The 22,623-nt window shown below is 35.7% G+C and overlaps 1 long non-coding RNA gene across 1 annotated transcript in view; it reads left to right on the forward strand.

The window, feature by feature from the left end:
• Window positions 1-22,314, forward strand: part of LOC110284441 — a 61,314-nt gene extending 39,000 nt beyond the window's left edge. Inside the window, exons 6-7 of the long non-coding RNA XR_002376935.1 lie at window positions 14,494-14,569; window positions 22,250-22,314. This is a non-coding gene — a long non-coding RNA (uncharacterized LOC110284441). The remainder of the gene's footprint in view (window positions 1-14,493; window positions 14,570-22,249) is intronic.
• The last annotated feature ends 309 nt before the right edge of the window (window positions 22,315-22,623 follow it).

The raw sequence follows: 22,623 nt of genomic DNA on the forward strand, positions 1-22,623 counted from the left end.
ACTATTAGCTCAGGTCAAAGTAATAAGGCATGGTGGCCGTTCTTTTTTGTCTGATGCGAACAATACCCCAGAACAAGGACCAAACCAGAAAAGCAAGACCTTATGGCTCTCAGTTTTTAAAACCAAGGTTTAATTAAGAAAGAGGAAATATATCCTGTGGAGAACCTCAAGCCTATATCACTTGCTAAGTTCCCCAATGATTTTCCAAGATTGTTTTTGGTCTGCTTTGCAATCTTGCTGTTTTATCTTCGGTCCTGGTTGTGTCAGGGGCATATTATACTAGTGTGGATGGATGAGTTTTGCAAAGTTCCAGGCAATAAAACATCTGTTATAAAACATGTGCAATCGCTCTAGGGTATGGACTGAAACCAGTCAGGATTACTTGGAAGTGAAAGAATGAATAGCCAAACAAATGAGCACAGTCTGCTTTTATTATTATTTTTAAAGGGCCATTTAATCCAAATAATTTATTTTTCTTGTAAATTACTTGTTTTACAAATATGTTTTCATAGCTGTACTTTAACATATTTTCATATTATTTCACGGGATGCCAAATCCCACATACTGTACTTCAACCTTCCTCCTGGCTCACTGGGCATACACATTCTTGGAAATGGTGAAAAGTAGACCCTACATGGTTTTTCTTGAATAAAACTTAGTCTCAAAAATAAATATTTTAAATAGACTTTATAGTCCAACTTGGTGAAATGCGAAAAAGTATTGTCTTTATTTCCAAGAATGTATACACTATATGTAAAATACCCTATGCAGAGAAACATAAAAATAAAAAGGGTTAGAAGGATCTTTGGCCCAAGGGAATTTATTTTTGGAAGAAAGAACAGGAACAGTATAGGGAAAAATGTAATAAATATTCATGAGGCAGGAACTTGCTGTTAAAAACTACACACAACACAAACACAGTGCCAGTTAGATTCTGATATGTTACAAAAATGAAACTTTAAAGACTTGACATCTCCAAGGCTAGTTCACATTCCAGGATATTTCAGTATTATAGCTTCTTCATACCCATGTCTCTTTCCAGATTAAAGACAAGAAACATAGACAACAACACATGGCCTCTGAAATGTATGGATTAGAAATGACCCTAGGTCCTTTTGGTTTTTGTTGTTGTTGTTGTTGTTGTTGTTTTGTTTTGTTTTGTTTTATCACAGTTGTTGGCTAATCAAAAAAGTGCCATCAGTAAAGGGGAGAAGAGATTTTCCAAGATGAAGGGGAAACTAAGAATGTTGTTAAGCATTGCTCTTGCTTAATATACTTTTACATTGTATATTTGTAAAATTTTCAATTCTATAATCTAATATACTACTTTAAAATCAGTGGAAGATATAATGATGGCTAATTACATAATGTTGATGCAAGCAATTAATGGAAATGCATATATTACTTAAACTAACACATAAATGCTCAGTTAAGCTTTGTTTATTACAATGTGCTGTCATAAGCATGAAGAAAATCTTTTTTTTTAAAAAAAAAAAAGAAAACATCATAGGTGGGTTAGAAGCAGGGCTTCATCTTTAATAGACTGTGCCTCATTTCCAGATGACCTGAGTTCCATTTCCAGTTATCCCATCAGGCAGCTTACAACTGCCTATAACTCCAGCTTTAGGGCATCCTACACTCTGTAGGCACTTGTACACTGGTGCACAAACCTAGTCGAGGACACAGGCATACACATGTTGTTGTTGTTTGGTTTTTGTTTTTTAATTCAAAACCTCTGGAGAAGCCAGAAGCATTCCTTGTACATTTCTGTGTATTTCTTCACACACTGCAAAATAACTTTACCATGTTTGGAAAACAAACTGGCAGTCAGCATGAGAATGGTACCAATTGCTAGAGCATTTCCTGTGGCAATCAGTCTGTTTCTCGTGACCTATAAGTAGTGTTATAACAAGGCTTCTAAGTTAAAAAAAATATGCACACACACAAATTATAAACACAGTGGAATAAAAAAAATATATAAGAAGTCAACACCCAGGAAAATAAGAATTCTAGGTGAAGGTGGAAGTCATTAAACTTAGCCAAACAAACAAAAATAACATAACATAACATAACATAACATAACATAACATAACATAACATAACATAAATGTGAGTACTTTGAAGGCCTTGAGGTGGTGCAGCAGCAGATGACCAGACATGAGTCTGATTGGATACTACAACTATCTCAGATAATTTAAGTACAATTAGATAACAATAACAATTAAATACAATACATACCACTGAAAGAAAAAATGAGAACAATAAATATGTTTAATGAACCCTGTAAAATAACACAGATAATGCTGTGGACACACTTTTCTTTAAAAATTGGGTTGCAATTTCTAGATTTAGAGGTAGAGCAAAGGGACCAAAGGCAGGGGAGACAGCGAAGTCTAACCTCAACCTTGAGAAGATTGATTTTATTAGCACACAGAGCAAGAACCAACATCCTTCAGGTGTTCTTTGAAAAGTGTGTGAAGGAACATGAACAAGTTAGGGTTCTCATAAGGGTGATCCAGGATACTCTTAGGTTTGTGGACATTTCTATATAGTGACTGAGTGCAGGTTACAGACTACAATATCATTCTCCTAGGGTTGTTAGTCCCAACAGTACAGTGCTATCTTTTGGAACTCCTTGCCTCATGGGGCATAGGCAGCAGCAACTGGGCAATGATAGCAAGACAATCTCAGCATACTTCTGGTTTTCTGTGGAGTGGCATGCTATCAGTAATGTTAGTCGAATCTACATGTTTTCATAAACAACCTTTATAATTATAAATTCACTATTTCCAAATACTGGATGCAGGGATCTTAGATTTCTATATAATACAGCTATAGGTTATCACTGATTATAGTACACAGAATCAAATACACAAACAAAAGTTTTGAGCTGACTAATAACAGAACTCAGTGGGCGAACAACTCTTGCTGTATAAGCCTGGCAACCAATTTGATCCCTAAAACTAAAATAAAGGGAAAAGAACCAGTTCAACAAATGTATCTACTTTACCTACACACTGACAAGTTTGTTTACCCATTGTGCACTTATATAGTTACACACAATCATAATAAATGAAGTTTTAAAAGCATCTGGGACACATGAAAAGATACAAAATGGAAGAAAACCTGGAAAGTTTCTAATATGTCAGAAAAGATAAGACAGACAGAAGTACAGAAATATGTCTGAAGAGAAATTAGAAGATTCCTCACCACTGAAAAATAACAGGTTATTTTCACATCAACAAGAAAAATGCTGGACATGTTAGCCCCCAAATTAAAATAAAAATAACCTACAAAATATAAAAGAAGCCCCAGTATAGGGGAATGCTAGGGCCAGGAAGCAGGAGTGGGTGGGTTGGAGATCAGGGTCGGGGAGAATGGAATAAGGGGCTTTTGAAGGGGAAACCAGGAAAGAGGATAGCATTTGAAATGTAAATAAAGAAAATATCTAATAAAAAAAAAAAGAAAAAGAAATAAAGGAAGACAAAAATATTAGAGTTAGAAGAAAAAACAAACCCAGAGCAGCTGAATAAGTTTGGAAAACAAGATACAAAACTGAGCAAGGAACTTTCTAATATTTAACAAAACATGAAGTTTCTTATGATCCCAAGGCAATATGATCTTTTTCTACAAATGTTCTTGCTAAAGTTGAGTGCCTATGCGGCAGGAAAGCTAAGAATTCCATACATTTCCGTCTAATTAAATCAGTTCTAAACTGAAACAAAATTTTTGTGGGAAAGTAAAAAAGCATTCTTTGATCAAATTAAAATAAAGCTAGCTTCAACATTTTTCATACTGAAATTATAATCCATAGCTACAAGCATCAGTAACCGGGCCTCCTCCACATTTAGAACTTTGGTTCAGCCAATAGTAAAGCATGATCAGCTCTAGCAAAGAAAACACTTTCTCTATCTGATTAATTGCTTGTAAGCAGAACATGCAAAGAACTTTCTACAGAAAAAAATCCAATTACAGCAGAAAAGACATGAGCACGCATTTACTCGGAACATGTGCAGATAGGAATAAGCAAATAAAAACAACCAGCATCCTCAGATGTTAGAGTTTCCCAACTGAAATCCATGATGAGATGTTGTCACCCAGTAATTAGATTGCCTGTTGCTGTATTCTTCTGTGCGTAACCTCATTTTGGTCAGGAGCATAAAATGCTTTGGTCACATATATTTCCTACTGGTGTTCTTGCCAAGTTGATTCCTGAAAGTACACACTCAGTTTGCTGCAATGATCAAAGCCTAATGCTGTGGTTTTTTTGGTCATCAGTCACTGTCTTCATTGTGAAAAGCACCATCATTTCCTCCACAGTTTCCTTACCATGTGGATTTGAAACGATGAAAATGTGCAAGAGGAAGCAAGTAGAAAAAAGAAAGTGTGTACTATAGTAACCAATTTACTAGTTTAGAAAGATAGAGCTAGTAGCAAGCAATGACAACAGTGATTTGAGATGTAGTGATCACAGAAAAACTGTCTACTAATTGTATTACACTGACAGAAAACAATGTTGGAGATCTACTATAAATATTGTAAAATATTATAAGGAAGAATACTACATTGTGGATGCCAACAAGTGCATGCTGACAGTAGCCTGACATAGCTGTCTCCTAAGAGGCTCTGTCAGTGCCTGACAAACACAGAGGTGGATGCTTTCAGCCAACCATTAGACTGAGCACAAGGTCCCCAGTGGAGAAACTAGAGGAAAGACCCAAGGAGCTGAAGGGGTTTGCAGTACTATAGGAGGAACAACAATGTGAACCAACCACTACCCTCAGTGTTCCCAGGGACTAAACCACCAACCAAAGGGTACAGATGCAGGTACCCATGTCTCCAGCTGCATATGTAGCAGAGGATAGCTTGTTGGACATTTGTGGAAGGAGAAGTCCTTGGTCCTGTAAATGATCGATGCTTCAGAGTAGAGGAATACCAAGACAGGGAAGCTGGTGTTGGTGGGTTGGTGAGAAGGGGTAGGTGTGATGGAATAGGGGGTTTCAGAGAGGAAATCAGGAAAGGGAATAACATTTGAAATGTAAATAAAGAAAATATCTAATAAAAATTATAAATTTACAAATTGGTAAAGAAGAAGTGAAGGTATCACTATTTGCAGATGATATGATAGCATGCATAAGTGGGCCTAAAAATTCTACCAGAGAACTTCTGCAGCTGAAAAACAACTTCAGCAAAGTAGCCAGATATAAAATTAACTCAAAGAAATCAGTAGCCTTCCTTTATACAAAGGATAAACAGGCTGAGAAAGAAATTAGGGAAACAAATCCCTTCATAATTGTCATAATAGTATAAAATATCTTTGGGTAACTCTAACCAAACAAGTTAAAGACCTATATGACAAAAACTTCAAGTCTTTCAAGAAAGAAATCAAAGAAGATCTCAGAAAATGTAGAGATCTCTCATGCTCATAGACTGGCAGAATTAACATAGAAGAATGGCCATCGTACCAAAGGCAATCTATAGATTCAACGCAATCCCCATTAAATCTCAACACAGTTCTTTAAAGACCTGAAATGAGCAATTCTCAAATTCATCTGGAAAGGCAAAAAACCTTGAATAGTGAAAACAATTCTTAACAATAAAAGAATAGCTGGGGGAATCACCATCCCTGACCTCAAGCTTTACGACATAGCAGTAGTGTTTAAGACTGCATGGTATTGGTACAGAGACAGACACATTGATCAATGGAATATAATTTAAGACCCAGAAATAAAACTACACACTTATAGTCATTTGATCTTTGACAAAGACACCAAAATATAGAATGGAATAAAGAAATCATCTTTAATAAATGGTGCTGGTCTAACTGGCTGTCGGTATGTAGAAGAATGAAACTACACCCATATTTGTCAACTTGTATAAAGCTCAAGTTCAAGTGGATCAAGGACCTCAACATAAAACCAAGTATACTGAGACTAATAGAAGAGAAAGTAGGAACGAGCCTTGAACTCATTGGCACATGGGGAAATTTCCTAAACAGAACTCCAATGGATCATGCTCTAAGATCAAGAATTAATTATTGGAACCTCATGAAACCAGAAAGCTTCTGGTTTTAAGCACATAGTCATTAAGACAAATCAACAACCTACAAATTGGGAAAAAATCTTCACTAACCCCACATTTGATAGAGGGCTAAGATCCAAAATATATAAAGAACTTAAGAAGTTAATCACCAAAAAATCAAAAACCCAATGAAAAAATGGGGTATAAAATTAAGCTGAGAATTCACAACTGAAGAACCTTGAATGGCTGAGAAGCACTTAAAGAAATGTTCAAAGTCCTTAGTGATCCGAGAAATACAAATCAAAATGATCGTGAGATTCCACCTTACACAAATCAGAATGGCTAAGATCAAAACCTCAGGTGACAAAACATGTTGGCAAGTATTTGGAGAAAGAGGAACACTCCTCCACTGCTTGTGGGATTGCAAACTGATACAACCACTCTGGAAATCAATCTGGAGGTTTAAAACTGGAAGTAGATCTACCTGAAGACCCAGCTATACCACTTTTGGGAATATACCCAAAATATGCTTCACCAGGCCACAGGGGCAAGTGGTCCACTATGTTCATAGTGGCCTTATTTCTGAAAAAAAGAAGCTGGAAACAACCTAGGCATCCCACTACAGAAGAAGAGACACAGAAAATATGGTTCATTTACACAATGGAATACTATTCAACTATTAGGAACAATAACATCCTTAGTTTTGCAGGCAAATGGATGGAACTAAAAAATATCATTCTGACTGAGAGTGAGGTAACACAGACCTAAAAGGATGTGCATGGTATGTACTCACTAATAATCGGATATTAGCCACAAAAAAATACAGAATACCCAAGATACAGTCCACAGAACTCAAAAAGGTTAACAAGCTGAAGTGCCCAAGTGAGGTCCTTTTAGTCCCACTTGGGAGAGAGAAGAAAGCAATACAAGCAGGGAGGGAGGGAGGGACTGGGAGGAAAAGTGGATGAGAGAAAGGAAGTGTTGTGGGGGGAGGGTGGAACCTGATCTAGTATTGGGTGAGAGAAAAGCACTGAAGACCTGACAGCCAGCAGAAAGAGTGGAAACAGGCAACCTCAGGAAATGGAGGGTAGAGGGAACCCTCCAGAATGTACCAGAGACCTGGTAGGTAAGAGACTCTCAGAACGGACCTTAGATGAAATGCCCAACAGTAGAGAGAGGGAACTTATAGAGTCCACTTCCAGCAGCAAGACAGGACATCAAGTGAGGGATGGAGTTTCCATCACATAGTCACATCTCTGACCCATAATTGTTGCTGTTTGAAAGAATTACAGGGATGGAAATGGAGAGGAGCCTGAGGAAAAGAAGGTCCAGTGACAAGCCCAAAGTGGAATCCAGCTCAAGGGGAGGTCCCAAGGCCTGACAAAATTACTGAGGCTATCGAAAGTTCACAAAAAGAGACCTAGCATGAGTGCCCTCAGAAAGACCCAACAAGCAGCTGAAAGAGTCAGATGGAGATATTTGCATCCAACCAATGAACAGAAGCATCTGACCCCTGTTGTTGAATTAGGAATGACTAAAAGAAACTGAGGAGAAGGGTGATCCTGTAGGAGGACCAGCAGTCTCAATTAATATGGACCCCTGAGGTCTCTCAAACACTGAACCATCAAACAGACAGCATGCACCAGCTGATATGAGCCCCTCCCACCACACACACATACAGTAGAGGACTTCCTGGTCTTTGTTCATTCAGAGATGATGCACCTAACCCTTAAGAGACTTGAGGCCCCAGGGAGTTTAGAGATCAGTTGGGGTGGGGATGGGAGTATCCAAGTGGATACAGGGATTGGGTGGTGAGGAAGCGGTGTGGAATGTGGAGCAGTTGGAGGGTGGTTGGGGAGCGCGAAATGGAATATGGAATGTAAAAATTAATTTGAATAATTTTTAAAAATTAAAAAAATATGAAGTTATATTAACATTGACATGTAAATAAGAGAAGAAAAAAAATTGTGTCAGTATGAAGTTCTAAATGAGGGACCTGTATAAACTTGTATATTTGAATACTTGGTTTTGAGCTGGTAGAGTGTTTGGGAAGGATTAGGAGTTGTAGTGTTATTTGAGAAGGTGTTTCACATACTGTAGGCTTTGAGATTTCAAAGATTATCATTGCTCCCAGTATTCTTTCTCTGCTAAAGGCACGCGAATCAAGCTATGAGTTTTACTGCCACAGACTCAAAGGTTAAGTCAGATTAAAACCTTACATTGGTAAGTTTCTTTGGCCATGGTGTCTCATTACAGCAATAGAAAACTAACACAGGCAGTAAAACTAATAGAATAGACTTAAGGTTCTCAGAGAAAATAATAAGACCTTATCAGCTGCAAAAGTGATTCGGTAGCTAAGAGCAATTGTTTTTGCATAAGATGTCATGCAAAGAAACTCAGAGGTAGAGCTGGTGTGGTTACAGATTTTATTGTATAATATATAAAGGTCATCTTTGGAAATTTACTTTTGCACATGTGGGTATTTCTCAGTTGCCTTTGGTGTTCATTAATTTTAATGAATCATCTCTAAGATACTTCACAGGGTTTAAGTGAGTCATGATTAAAAGAGATAATTTTTGTACAGTGTTTGCTAAAGTACAAAGTTATACAAAGAGGTAAATGAATGAGAAAGAGGCACTAATAGCAATAATCACAATACAGAATGGAATACATCTATTAGTCAAGGGAAATGAGAAAGAAAAAAAAAGATAGATTATAAATGATCAGTACAAAGACCAGACACTAAGTGACTATTTCATTTATAGCCAAATAGCTTTTAAAGTTTTTGAAACTAAACATGAAATTTTAATGAGTTGAATCTGAAATATCATTTGTCACTTCTAGGCCTGAAGCCAAATTATTCTCATTCTATTTCACGTCTTTCTAGATAGGGGTGGGGGCTATATAAACCTCATCTTCAGTGAGTGGTCCAGAGTGCTTCAGGAGCATCATGGTAGGGACAGGTTTGAATCTGTTTCCTTGTCTTAAGACCTGGAAGAGATGAACACATACAGAAAAGCTAGCTCTACATTTCTCATAAGAGAAATGTGTGGATTCCAAAAAAATAATCAACACTGTGGTTGGCTTTTCCCGTGAAGGAAGTTTCTGAGTTTGGGGTGATCTTAGTTCTCTAGTTTGTCAGTCTGCTAGCTCTCCTAGTCTTTGGTCCTTTCCTCCAATACAATTTTCTCTTCTATCAGTCTTGTCGAGTGTTTCTCTTATATTCTTCCCTAGCTATGTTATGATTTTATGTCCTAAACTGATGGTATGTACAGTTTATGTTGATTTCGTGTATTGTAGGATAGAAATCAAACTTAAGTATTCTGCAGAAATCTGAGGTTCACAGCACCATTTAAAAGATGTGTTGAGACTCCAGTGTTTACTTTTGGTGTCTTCTGTACAAGTTTTTTTACTTGAATTGCATGAAGTTTTTGTGAGAACTCGTGCTTTCTGGCTGCTAGAGTGTCTGTGTTTTTATAATACTGTGCTGTTTTGATTACAGAATCTTTGGGTTATGTTTTGAAGTAATGGAATCTGATATTTATAGCTTTGGTCTTTTCCCTGGAATGGCTTTAGCTATTTGAGTGAGTTTGTGTTTCCATGTAAATTTTAGAATTGTTTTATATCTATGAGAAAAACCTAATTTGTGCCTATAAGTATTTTGACTTTGAGCTTAATTTAAGAAACATTTTCAAAGATGACGAGAATTATGGAAAATAGTTACCTTTGATACCTATATAGTAATACCTATATATTACTAGGGAAATTCAAATCAAGACTATACTTTTATCACCTTACAACAATTACAATATTCATGACCATAAAGGCCAAAATACCTGTGCAATGTGTATAACTGAAGCTATTTTGTGAAGTTCTTTCCATCCTGAAGTAAAGTATGCCATAGAATGAGAGTTTAACTCAGTGTTCCATTAAAAATATTAATTTATGGGGCTGGAAGAAGGCTCTATGTTTAAGGGAACCAAACAGAAGAACAGAGAGTTTGGTTCCCAGAACCTGTGTTGTTTAGCTAACACCAATAACGAGTTTGGGAAGTACATGAAGACCCAATATGCTTTGTTTCCTTTTGTTGACATCTCATACATTTTAATTACACATAAATAAAAATATTAAATAAATAAACAACAACCCAAAACTTTTATATCATTTGTACAATTTTTATAAATCTCGCTAAACAACTGTAGTGTTTACAGTAAGCAGAGGAGAGGAGGCAACAGTGACCCTCTTTTATGCTTCTTCAAACTACCTGGTACTTATATCAAAGTACTGTGTACTGGTGAATATATACATATGTTTAATTATGGTACTTTCCCCATTTTCCGTGTGTTAAAAGTACATGTATATATACACGTGGATACACATATATAATCTTTCCATCAATTTCAATGTTAGCAATCCAAAATAATTTTCATTTATACTGTAAAATATTTCTCTCAGATTGAGTGCTATGAACAATTAAAATCCATCTTGTCGATATCGTAATATACATTTTCACAATGAAGTTTACACATAAAGATATTGCTGAGGTTATTACATATTTTCAAATTTCTCATATTTGTGCATGTGTTTATATATAAGCAAAGTAGCTACACTGGAGAGAATAAAATAAGCATTTAAAAGAAACCTACAGATTTACTCAAAGAGAGGTATGAAGGTCCAAGTATTTTGTTCAAAGAATGAAATACACACAACCCTAATATTAGCATTTTATAAGGCTGTAGTTTGCCTTGTTGTGATTGTCAACCATCTAATTAAAACTAAGGCCTTGACACCTAGAATGACAGAAATTATCATATCTTATCTGGTTATTACCAATTAGGCCCAAACAGCTGATTAGTTGTACACTTTATTCTTCTCATAATATTTACATAAAAAGATTTTGATTGAACCACATTATTTTATGGCAGCGAAGAGTTCGCTGGGTCTAGCTGCAGAGTCTCTGCTACCTGAGTTCTGTGCGGATATCTACAGCTTCTATGTCTATATATGGGGATGTTGTCCTGATAGATATTTGCTCCTGGGAAAAAAGAACTGCTCCTCAAAAACAGTGAAGGCTTCCTATGATGGTTTGTCTCTCAGTTTATAAGGAACTGCACTTTGCCTTCCCTAGTGCCTATACATTTACACACTAGAGCTTTGAATAGAGACCCTTCCTCCCTATATCCTTCCCAGAATTTGCTGTTCTTTATATTTCCACAGTCTAATTAGGGATTGTGAACAGAATCTCATGACGATCGAGGCAGTTTTAAATTGCATATCTGAGAAGACAGGATATTGAACACTTTTTGAAGTGTTTTTGGACATTTTTATTTCTCTCTTGGAAAATTGTCTGTTCAGTTCATAGTCAACTTGTTAAGTAAATTATATGGATTTGAAAGATTAAAGATTTTTATTTTTATGTATTCAGTATATTATTTTACTGTCTTATGTGTAGTTAACATTCTAGAAAGCTGCCTCTTAATTTTGGCAATGTAGAAGTATTTAAAATCCATGAAATCTTATTGTCAGTTTTAGGGCTTGTCCCTGTGTTGTTGTAGTTTTGTTCATAATGTCTTTGTGAAGACTGGCAACTGAGAGCTTTGCCCTTTGTTTTCTCTTAACACTTTAAGGAATTTTTAGGGTGCACACTAAGGTTGTTGGTCTAGGTAGAACTGATTGCTCGGCTGGATGAGAGTCACAGATCTAGATTCCTTTTCTACATGTAACCATCTGCAAGCACCAATTGTAAAAGAAGTTGTCTTTTCTGATGTGTATATGTGTGTGTGTGTTTGTGGGATCTTTGTCAAGTGTTTAAGCTAGTGAGATGGATCAGCAGGTAAAACTCTTTATCATCATGTGTAACAACTTCAGTTTGATCCCTGGGGCTCACATAGTAAAAGAAAAGAAAAATGAGTAAATAAATAATTTGCATATTTTACTCAGAAATCCCCATACACACACACACACACACACACACACACACACAACTTAATATATTTGATTTTTAAAACTTAAAGACTTAATTAAGAGTTCAGTGGCTGCAGGTGTGCTTCTTCATTTCCTGAGCATTTATTCTATCTCATGGATCTGTGGGTCTGTTTTCTGTCAGTGTCATGATACTTCTGTTGCTTTAGCTCTATAGTACAATTTCATATCAAATAATGTGACACATATAACATTCCCTATTCATAAGAAATGTCAAACTACTTGGGTCTTTGGACTTCTATTTGAACTTTAGGATCATTGTTTTCTAATAGAGTAAAGAAATTCTCTGTTGTTTTGATGGGGGTGTATAGAATTTTTAAATCCTTTGATAAATAATAGCATTTTCACTGTTACTTCTATAGTAAGTGGAAGAGCTAGATCTTTCCATCCTCTAGGGGCTTCAGAGTTTGAATGTTTTAAGTTCATATATCTTCCTTTTTTAGTTAAATTTCTAAAACCTTTTTAGAATATGAGTCCTCTCTTATTTCTTCCATAACCCTTTATTAAACAATCTTTACCTTTGTGTCATTTACTCCTGAACTTTAAGATTGTCTCTATATTAAGCAATGAATTATTTCAAGCAATCAATCAAAACACTTCCTGTTTTGCCTGCTTGAGAAATGTTTTTTGTTGCTATTGTTTTTGTTGAGGGTGTTGGTAGTTATAATAGTGTTCCTTTTAATTTTCTTTGTAAATCTTGAGACTCAAATTGAGGCCTTTGTACATGCCAGCAAAGTAGTCTATCACTGAACTAGAACATCAGGCCATCTGATGATATTTTATAAAACAAATTCAAAGGTGAGAATAGCAATTCCCTGTAGAACCCCAGCACATGTAATGTGTATTAAGAAAGTTGGATTCATGATCTCATCCAGCTACATAGTAAGATAGTTCATTGGCATCTTAGATTTCATGAGGCCCTGTTTTAAAATAACGATGATGATGAAGAAGATGATCACCACCACCACCACCAGAACAACAACAACAAGGACAATGATGACAATGGTGGTGGTTATTAAATATATTTTTAAAATATTTTATTAGATATTTTCTTCATTTACATTTCAAATGCTATCCACAAAGTCCCCTATACCCTCCCCCAGCCCTGCTCCCCAACCCACCCACACCGGCTTCCTGGCCCTGGCATTCCCCTGTACTGGGGCATAATCTTCACAAGACCAAGGACCTCTCATCCCATTGATGGCAGACTAGGCCATCCTCTGCTACATATACAACTAGAGACACAGCTTGTGTGTATGTGTGTGTGTGTGTGTACTTGTTAGTTCATATAGTTGTTCCACCTATAGGGTTGCAGGCCCCTTTAGCTCCTTAGGTACTTTATCTATCTCCTTCATTAGGGGCCCTCTGTTCCATCCAATAGATGGCTGTGAGCATCCACTTCTGTATTTGCCAGGCACTGGTATAGCCTCACAAGAGAGAGCTATATCAGGGTCCTCTCAGCAAAATCTTTTTGGCATATGCAATAGTGTCTGGGTTTGATGGTTGTATATGGGATGGATCCCCAGGTGGGGCAGTCTCTGGATGGTTCTTCCTTCCATCTCAGCTCTGAACAGTTTCTGAAATTCCTTCCATGGGTATTTTGTTCCCCATTCTAAGAAGGAGCAAAGTATCCACACTTTGGTCTTCCTTCTTCTTGATTTTCATGTGTTTTCCAAATTTTATCTTGGATATTGTAAGTTTCTTGGCTAATATCCGCTTATCAGTGAGTGCACATCATGTGTGTTCTTTTGTGATTAACCTACAAATCTCTATGTAGTTTCACCATCTTGTCAACCTTACTCTGAACATTACTCCATATCTTGTGTTTAGCAACCTGTTTTCTCTCTCTCTCTGTCTCTCTGTCTCTCTGTCTCTCTGTCTCTCTGTCTCTCTGTCTCTCTGTCTCTCTGTCTCTCTCTCTCTCATGTGTGTTTGTACCTTTCATGTTTTTATTTCTTTATTTCTTTAGCTATTTGCAATTATTGATGGATTGAATGGGTGTTTCATTCATTGACTTGTGCAGTGATGAGTATCTGACCTTGAGCAATACGAGCAATCATCATTTAGACTGGGCTACATTCCCATTGGTATATGTGAGGCTAAGTATCACTGTCTCAGGCTTGCTGTGAACTTTTGTTTAGCCCAAGCTTGACTTGAATGATAGGTCCTATCACCTTTCTCTCCCAAGTCCTGCAGTTATGGGACAGTGTCAATATGCTGACTGGTACATTTTACTTTTTGCTTTACTTATAATGTAAATATAAAGTTTTATTTCAAGTATATATTATATAATGATAAAATGAGAATATCGAGAATACCTTATTAACTAAATATTATTTCTTTATCATTAAAACAATAATCTTTTCATGTTACATTGAAATATATATTATGTTGACTATGTTCATCTGCATTGAAATTGAGCACTTAAAAGGATATCTCCTAACTGGTAGGTCTTGGTACCTGTTGATTAACTTTCCTTCATTTCCTCAGGTCATATTTAATGTAACTCTTTGTTCTACAGGCTCACTGATTTTGTCCACATAACAGTTGTTCATTCTTTTTACAGGTAATATGCCAAAGAACTTTTCTTGGTACTCTAACTGATAGTTGCCACTTCTGCTAAGTCATCGTAACTCAGGAACCTTGCAGTTTCTGATGGATCGAGTCACTGCTGCTGGTGCACACTTGATTTTTGCTATTGAGCTGGATTGCTAATATTCTGACAATGAATAGTTGAATCGCCCCAAAGAACTTCTAAATAAATCCACAACCCCCCATTTCCTATAAACCTATTTTTCAACCTACCTCTAGTCAGTGGGTTAAAAGGGAGGTTGAAGTTTTCTAAAACCTTTAATAAAGTAGATTTAGAGAAAAATTCAAGGTACCAGGTTGTACTAGTGGAAAAGGCACGTTTGGGTTGGTTGACAATGTTGCTTAAGAAGGTTAGCAAAAAGAACAGCTACTGCAATTGGGTAGGCTCTTGCCTTGCTCCAGGAGGGTGATTTTTGTTTTTGTTTGTTTGTTTCTGTTTTCAATTTGTTTCAGGTTTTCATGTATACAATTTTGAAAAAGATTATGGGAAAAGTTGAAAACTCAGAAGGTCCACTCAATTCTCTTAAGTTAGAATGAATTTCAGAGTTGGATATGCACTTAGAGAGGGTGCAGATATACATTGAAGGGATTAGAAGGTAAAAAGAGCCAGTGAAAGAACAACCAGATTTAGGCTTGGTGTCTGAAACCAGGATTTTATTGTTTGTAGAAATAGGGAAGCAAGTGAGCTAGAATTTAAACTGCCACCCTACCCTGGTCCACACTCTTTCACTGCCAGGTTCCCAGAGCACCTCTGTGAAATGAGGGATGGGGAAAAGCAGGAGGCAGTACAGGATCAATGGCTAAGTGCACTAATAGAGGATTTGCTTGAGGCTACACAGGCATCTTCATCCTTTCCAGTCTTTGTGCAGGATATGCCTGCTAAGATTGGTGGCCATGGGTATAATGATGTGACATGGCATCTATTAGAAATGCTAGATTTAAAGCATTTTAAAGAAGCCATTGTATTGCTTGACTTGTACTGTCCATTCACTAGATGTAACCAAGTTATGCAGCATAGAGTTATTCCCAAACATTCAAAGGGATTGGTGTACTATAAGTTGGTCAACAATTATAATGGTTGTCGAGTGGAGGCATGAAGCCACAGAAATAGAACCATATATATGTCATGGGGGATAAATGTTGCTAAAGACGAACTGCTTAGTGAAGGGCATTATGCTGACCTATAAGAACAAACCTGATATGATGATGTTATAATTGGATAATGTTGTGTTGCAGCTTTAAGAGCTTGGGATAATAATTGATTAGCTCAGGGGAGGGGATAATCACCTCATTTTCCAAGGATTTGGGCTACAAGGCCTGTCAGAAGCCTTTAATGACTTCCTCCAGAGAGTAAATTCAGCTATGTACATATATGTATGTACATAGGGCCATATCAGAGCCTGAAAGGAGACAATCATTAATAGAGATCTTCACATTTGAAAACTCAAATACTAAATGTAAGAGAGCAATCAGATCATTGAAAGGAAAAGGAGCACCTATAGACAAATGGATAACAGAGACAGCTGGTATTGGCTCTCAGGAGCATCATGTCAATATCATATGGCAAATTATAGTTAGAAGTATATGGAATCAAAATGGCTGATGCTTTAATTATGGTGAATTTAGATACTGCAAAAGAAATTGTAAGGTTAAAATATTTGGGGTTCAAAATAGAAGGTACATTAACCATAGAGAATATGGTATTCATAGAAGAGAACCAGAACATTCTGGCTGCTATGAAACACAAATTCTTCAAGGGTATTCAAGTGGCTGTGGAAAGGGCAAAAGTCAGCCTAAGGTCCAAGAGAGACATAAAAGGCAACTTCTTGGCATTGAGAAATAGACCAAGGAGCCACTCATCTTGAGGCTCCACGGCAAACACTATGAGCCATCTTCCTTTGGTTAGCCAGGAAGTATGAAGCAGGCAAAAAAATACACACTAAATTTTTCTGATCCTACGCATGCTACAGAAGAGAGTTCAGCTCTGTAACTGGCTAGAGATATACCTTGTACAATATCCACAAATTTTGAATGTTAAAATTTAACCACAGGTGTTTATAGTCCTTTAACTTCAGAGACAGTAGGAATCATCTTGAGAAGTCGATTAACATTTCAAGGATTTATTGTGCATCCAGGTATACTAATGGTGATAACAAGGAAGAAATTAAAATTGTGCTGTGTGTGAAAAAAAGAAGATGCAAATTAATTCAGGGACTAGAATTACTCAGCTGTTGTTCTCTTACATCAAGGGCCATGACAATCCAATGGAAAGAATAGGGGCTTTTTGAAGAACTGGAAAAAGTATGATCTGGCAAACAGTGGTTAGTGATCAAAGATCAAAATTAATGCTGCAAATGAACAGTGTTTAAATATTTAGTAGATACAGGAACAGATGTTCATATACTTTCCCAAGTCTTGAAATCCAGTTTGGCCACTTCAGAAAGTTTTCATACAATTCATAGGAATTGGTAAGTTATCACAAATAAGACAAAGTGTTCAGTGGATTACCTGTGTGAAATCAGAAGGGCAAACAGGGAAGTTAAGACCTTATGTAGCTGACATACCCATACACTTATCAGGAATGAATGTTTTATAACTATGGGGTACTCAAATTGGTATTCCTGTAAGTCAAGGGAAAGGAAATAAGGGAACTGGAGGTGATATGGTAGCTGTTCCTGGAGAAGTTATTGATACAGGTGACAGAGAACAATGGCAAGCTATACTCATGATCAAAGAAACAGACATCAGAGGGATTGTGTTTCCAAATTTATAAAAGGGGCTTCTGCTTGCAGACCTTGTCCCTAAAAGGATTATCAAACCAGCCTCTTTGGCAAGAACAGTGCCTCAGAACAAAAGAAAAATTGCATTCACCTGAACAACTACTATAATAGCAACAGGATGCTCAATATGTAGAAGAGTCTACCAGCCCACGGAATTCCCCTAAGTTTGTTGTTAAGAAGAAATTGGTAAAATGGAAGATGATAACGGCTTTAAGAGCAGTTAATAAAGTAACTAAACCTAGGGGTCCTTTATAGCCTTGACTTTCTTCACCATCTTTGTTGATGAGATAATGGTCTAAAATAATAATGGACTTGAAACATTGCTTCATCATAGTACCCTTGCCTAAGCAGGTTAGGGAAAGTTTGCCTTTTCTGCACCTACTCTGAATAACGATGGTCCAGTAAAAATATAATATTGGAAAATATTTATACAGGGAATGTTAAATAGTCCAACTTTATATCAATATTTTGTACAACAGCCATTAGAAATAATTCACAGAACTACTAATGAGTAGGTCCTCAATATATCATTTTATCACTATATGGATGGCATTTTGTTGGCTGGTTCTTATGAAGATAATTTAATGAAAATGTTTAAAGAAACACAAAGAATTCTGCCATGCTAAGTGTTAAAGATTGCTTCAGGAAAATACTAATAAGTAATTCACTTAGTTATTTGTGTTAAAAAATCATTCAACAAAAAAAAATCAAAAAAGTAAAGATTCATAGGAACTAATTGTAAACTCTTAACAATTTTCAAACTTTAATGGGAAATATTAACTGACTGAGGGTTATTATTGGTTTAAGTACTTATGGATTAAGTAATTTTTTCAAACATGACAAGGAGATTCAAATTTAAACAATCCAAGATATCTAATAGATGAAGCAGAAAAAGAATTAACTCTTATAGAACAAAGATGGCAAGATGCATATGCAGATTGAATTGATCCTAAAAATGATTTTATGTTGGTCATTTTGTCTTCAACTTATTCTCCTACTGGGATCATTGTGCAGGGGGAAGTTAGTATATGCAATGCATTTTCTCAGCTCATAAACAAAGTAAAAAAATTGAAGACCTATGTAGAAAAGATTTCTGAATTAATTTTATAATCTAGTATAAGACTATCTCAATTATCAGGAACAGATCTGGACAAAATTGTAGTACCTCTTACTAATGCTGAGATTATGTCATTATGTCATTATGACCAGTGAAGGTTGACAAAGAGCTTGTAGTAACTACTTATGTGAAATTAACAATAAATACTTGAAAATCAAACATATACTAATTGGATTCTTCTTCCTGTAGTAAAGAAACCGATTCCAGAGTCATCAACATTCTATCCTGATGCAAACAAGATGGGCATTACGTAGTGATCAAAAGTCCATATACCTTAGTTCAAAAATCGGGATCATGTGTTTATGGTATTTTTAGATTATCCTAAATCTCTTTATATATTTATTAATTCTTTATATTCAGAAAAAGTTATTTTACATATATAAGTTGCTGAATTTGTTTTTGATAACTCAGAATTAACTTTGTTTTTTATATAATTGCCAAATTATATCAGAAGTAGAATCTATCCATTATATGTACTCATATTGGAAATGAGGAAATTGACAAGTTACTAATAGGAAATGCATTAGAAGCCTAAATTTTTCACTTAAAACATCAAGTAACAGGAAAGTCTTATTTTTTCTATCACTTGTCAACATGCCATAGAAATATTTCAAAAATAAAGGGTCTATGTGTTTTCTGTAAACCAAATTCTATTACTTGCTGGTATTAACCATAAAAGTACCAAAAGAAATGACATTTGAAAGATGGATGATTTTAATTTTTCAGAATTAGAAAAATAAAGGTATATACAACATATCATTAGCATGTACTCAGGATTTCAATGGGCAACTGCTTTAATTTCTGAGGAAGCTGATTGTGTAATTGCAAGGTTGGAAATAATGATAATTATGGGGTTATCCACCCAAATTAAGACTGATAATGCTTCTTTATATGTATCCAATAAGATGAAGCAATTCTTTGGATATTATAATATAAAACATGTTACTAGTATACCATAAAATTTCACAGGACAAGCAATTATATAAACAGCCAAATGTACCTTAAAAGAGATTCCTATTAAACATGAGGAAGTATAAAATCATGCAGGTACAGACTGAATAATGCCGTGTTAACTCTAAATTTTCTTAATGTTGGTGAAAAAGGAACAATAGAAGCTGAGAGACACAGGTTTGTCAAAAAACAAACAAACAAAAACCAAACCAAACCAAACAAAACAAAACAAATAAAATCCCCCATAAAAACAAAACTCTCCAGTTTTGTTTATAGTGAATACCAGGCCAACCTAGTATTCACTATAAGGATGTTTTGACTTTAGCATGGAAACTAGCAATACTTTTTAGATGGGGTCATGATTATCTACAGTGAATGAAACAGTATGGTTGCCAACAAAACTTATAAAGATTAGATCTGACCAGGAAAATCATATCAGCTGAGACATGAGTGTAGTCACAAACCAAGTAGCCCAGGTAATTACGTTTACAGACTGTCTCAGTTACTGATTTCTCCAAAACATGCATACAAATCAACTTCAAAAGAGCTAGCACAAATGTTCAACTATACAGAAACACAGAGACTGGAAAACAAATGCTATAGCTAGCTTTTTAAAGACTAACCATTTTTTCTTGGGCCCAAAACAGGAAGTTGTTGCTCCAATAAAGCAAGAAACAATTATAAGAGTACCATCAGACTAACCCATTAAGCTGTGGTATGTCGTTTTGGTCAATCGTATTATGGTTTTTATTATCAATGTTGCTAAGTTGTTATTGGTAATGATCAGGGAGAAAACAGAATAAAGCTTAAAACAGGAATTTCTCTCCTTTATTTCTTCTTTTTCTCCTATCTTTCTCTTTTATCTAAGGATGGGGAGACAAAGGGAAATTATATAATAATAATAATGTTTAATAAAAAATCTACTAGTTTTAAATATTTTATTTTCAAATGGGTTAATGTATATTGAAAGAAATGTAAGCTTGTTTTACTTGGTTATTTTATCTTGATGGAAATTTAAAGTTGTTTAATTTGACTCTGATATATTGCACATAAGAAGATTATTTAAAATGTGATGCAGAGTTTTAGTTTGTTGGTTTTAATAATTATTTCTATTGAGCTTAGATTGTTGTTAGAGAAAATAAATTTTTATATTCAGAAAGATATGAAATGAAAATTTCTTTGACAATCAGTTGTGTCATGTGATATTTTCTGGAAGCTGTCTTGTGAGAGGATGTCTTGCTGAAGTACACATATGAGAGTATGTTTTGATGAAGTAGACATGTGAGAGAATTTTTTCTCCAGCAGACACATGAGAGAGAATGTGATGTTTTGCTACAGCAGACACTTGAGAGAGTCTGTAATGCTTGGAAAGAGCTGTGCAATGTTTTACTGGTCTTTGCTGGTTCTTACTAGTCCTCACTTTGTAGAGAGAAATATGGTGTGTGTCTTAGTCAGGTTTCTATTCCTGGACAAAACATCATGACCAAGAAGTAAGTTGGGGAGGAAAGGGTATATTTAGCTTATATTTCTACATTGCTGTTCATCACTGAAAGAAGTCAGGACTAGAACTCAAGCAGGTCAGGAAGCAAGAGCTGATGCAGGGGCCATGGAGGGATGATTTTTTTCTAGTCCCATTAGTTTGCCTGCAAATTTCAATATGTACTTTTTAAATAGCTGAATAATACTTCATATTATAAATGAACCACAAATCTGCATCCATTATTCTGTTGAGGAGCATTAAGTAAGTTTGCTTCCCAGTTTCTGGCTATTATGAATAAAGCTACTATGAACATAGTTGAGGAATTTTATTTATGGTAGATAGAGATTTGTTTGAGTATATGCCCAGGAGGAGTACAACTAAATATTGAGGTAGGTAGATTCTCAATTTTCTAAACGGCTGCATATTGATTTCCAAAGTGACTGTACAAGTTTTCATGCAACCAGCAATGGAACAGTGTTACCCTTGCTCCACATCTGCACCAGCATAAACTGTCACTTGTGTTATTACCATTATATGCTAGAATATAAGCATAGAAAACATTTCTATTTTGTTTTTACTGCTTTAAGTTCAAAGCTTTTATTCCTCTGTATAGTCAACACTTGGGGAATGAGGTAGTCAGTAATTCTTGACATAATGATTAAAGAAATTTTAAAAAATCACCTTTCTTCTAGAAATCATAAAAATGGTATGTTATAAGCTAACTAAAATATTCTAAGTAAATTGCCATTACTAGACAGAATAAATTGGGCAACATTACAATAATTCCAGGACCTATTCTCTTCTAAGGTATAGCTATAATTTTTAAAATTTTATAAATTATCCAAAGAACAAAAACAAATATTGCTGGCCTTTCCTGAAAGTTCTTGCATTTGTTCTTATCCCTAGTGGCCTCAGCCGCCATTATGTTTTCAGAAGTAAGTAAAAGACCTTCTGTTTAGAAATACTCATTTTAGATAACTGAAAATTTGAGAAAAAACACACAGTTATCTTATTCACTTGTATAAATATGAAGCAAGGCCATTCCAGCTTGCACAGCATGTCCCAGGAGTTCCTCCAACAGCAGAGAGCTATGTGTGTCCCAGCATCCGATGCAATGCTATCCAGAGTCATCAAATATCATCCCCAAATTTTATTAACTCGGGCATATTTTTCAGAAAGCCTGCAGGAGCAGGCAGATGGCATTTTCCTACTTGCACCATTCCACTGCAGAGAACTAAAGTTTAAACTATCAGCTACCTGCCATTGCTGGAATTGCTGCAGATAAAAACTCTTTGATGATTTCAGTTTTCTACTGCTTGCTTGCAGGCTTACAGAGAATAATTGCTGCCATAAGAAAGACGACTGAAATTGACAATAAACTGAATTTGGCTGCAAGTACATTGTAATTCTGTTCTATATTGGTAAGTTGCACTGCTGGGACAAGTGTTTGTTTAAAACCAAAACACCAGACAAAGCCCCGACTTTAATGGAAATGCTGCAGAGAGAAACATCTTTGAGATAGTTAAGGCTCCTTGGATTAAAATTGTTTATTAGAAGAAGGACATTAGCTTCATGTTTGAGTGGATTATATCAATGGTTTAAAAGGTTTCCTAAATTCTTTGGTGTGTCTGTGACAGTACTGAAGAGTCAGAAAGAACAAAGTGGGAAGGAAACATTTTATTAGAAAGAAATAGGAGATC

This window comes from Mus caroli, chromosome 18 (assembly GCF_900094665.2).
Source record: "Mus caroli chromosome 18, CAROLI_EIJ_v1.1, whole genome shotgun sequence".
Lineage (NCBI taxonomy): Eukaryota > Metazoa > Chordata > Mammalia > Rodentia > Muridae > Mus > Mus caroli.